Source organism: Physeter macrocephalus, chromosome 11 (genome assembly GCF_002837175.3).
Source record: "Physeter macrocephalus isolate SW-GA chromosome 11, ASM283717v5, whole genome shotgun sequence".
In the NCBI taxonomy this organism is placed as follows: Eukaryota; Metazoa; Chordata; class Mammalia; order Artiodactyla; family Physeteridae; genus Physeter; species Physeter macrocephalus.
The window spans coordinates 105,934,686-105,936,801 of record NC_041224.1 but is presented as its reverse complement, the minus strand read 5'-3'; positions in this window follow the sequence as shown (position 1 = coordinate 105,936,801).

Sequence of the window (2,116 nt, the reverse complement as noted above, 5' to 3'; positions counted from 1 at the left end):
GGCAAGATTCACTTTGTGACTGAGTGTAACACAAAGATTAGGTATCGGTGATCACCACGGTGCCTTAGTTTCTTCTAAGGAGTCTTAATAAAGACCATGGAAAGTGCCCACTGAATTCAACCTCATTTGACCTCTCAGTAAAACAATCCTCATTCTGAGACTCTGCAGAGGTCATGATGAGTGACCAAATATGGTGTTGTATATATTGGTTGGCTGCGACCAATATCCACTGCCTAGAATAATAGCTTAATACCAGAAAAACCATGGTTGGATTTCTGGCCTCACAAAATGTCAAAGGAGAGCAGCAGGGTGGTTATGAACCCAGGTTTCAGTATGGGACCACCTCACCTCGACCACACACCCCGACCTCTGCCCAATATTCCATAGCAGCAAGACTAAAAGTTTTTGCTCTCAGTATCACTTTACACTCTAAAAGTTATTGAGAACAGCAAAGAACTTTTGTTTATGTTGATTATACCTATTTATATTTACCTTATTAGAAATTTGAACCAAGAAATTTTAGAATGCTTAGTAATTAATTCAAAAATCATTTAATAACAATATTGAATCATTAAATGTTGATATATGTTATATATTTCTTTAAACTTATTTTCTAAAACAAAAAATAGTAATAAGAAGAATGCCTTCTTTACATTTTCTTTAATGGCTGACTGTATATTGACAGCTGGATTCTCACATCTGCTTTTACATTCATTTGTTCTATGTTGTTTTGCTAAACTATGTAAAGAGAACCTGGCCTCACATAGATATGTGGTTTGAAAGGTAAGAACCTAATAGATACTGTGAAAGGGTTTGTGGGACCACCAGGTTCCTCGAACCATACGTGACCTGATGAGTGCATGCATCTCTCATTTCCCAGGTCACAGTGGTTGATTCTGAGATCAACCCTTAACACAATCAGATATGTTTGATGGGAATGTTGGCGTATGAAGACAGGGCCATCCTCTGCTGGACTTACTCCTGAGAGGGTATATGGTTTGGAGTTGTTGCAGTCATCTTACAAAAATGTGAGAGAAATTTGCCTGAAATGTGCACCAAGATCTAGGAGAGATGGAAATGGAGAAAGAGAGAGAAACTTTGGTTCTCGTTTCATCATCTGAGTTCTGATAAGCTGCACATTAAACCATAACAGCCCGTTATTTCTCAGAACAGTTTAACTGTTCTTGTAGATTCTTAGGACATCATCAGCAAGGCCAAGTACTTGTGGAGGGAAGGGGTTTCGGCACACCGTTGTGGCCGGAGGAGCTCCTGAAACAATCAGAGCTGTGGAGGACCCTGTGGGTCACAAGCCGGTCAAAATCCACAGGAAAGTGTAGAGGATATTAAAATAGATGAATAAAAGAATAAATTTAATCCTCCACTTGGTTTTAAATCTCTTTGTTTTTTAGATAACTGCTCATGATGAAAGGATTGTGGCAAATGGCTCTTGCATTTTGTAAGAAAGCAAATGAAGAATTTGTTGTTTCTCATTATTAGCTGTGTTCTAGGTTCTTGACTCCCCTCCAGACAAATTTCACCTCACAGGCGAGACTGAATTTCTGGTAAGTTCAGAAGTGCACTGACCTATTATAGGTGGGTCCTGATGTCTTTTGCCAGATTTGATAATGTCCAGATGGTGCACCATGGGTCGTATTTTCTAACTCAGTGAGAATGTGTGAATGATTTGATCTACTCGGTGTTCCTGTTATGCATTGTAATCACCCTGCTACTCCCATTCACTAATGTCTCTCATGTCACCAACTCTGAATCCAATATACCTTTGAAATACTGAGAATTTTGAAGTAGACATTGTTCTTTTTTTTTTAATTTTTAAATTTTATTTTATTTAGTTTTTTTATACAACAGGTTCTTATTAGTCATCAATTTTATACACATCAGTGTATACATGTCAATCCCAATCGCCCAATTCATCCCACCCCCACCCCCCTGCGGCTTTCCCCCCTTGGTGTACATACATTTGTTCTCTACATCTGTGTCTCTATTTCTGCCCTGCAAGCTGGTTTATCTGTACCATTTTGCTAGGTTCCACATATATGTGTTAATATACAATGTTTGTTTTTCTCTTTCTGACTTACTTCACTCTGTATGACAGTCT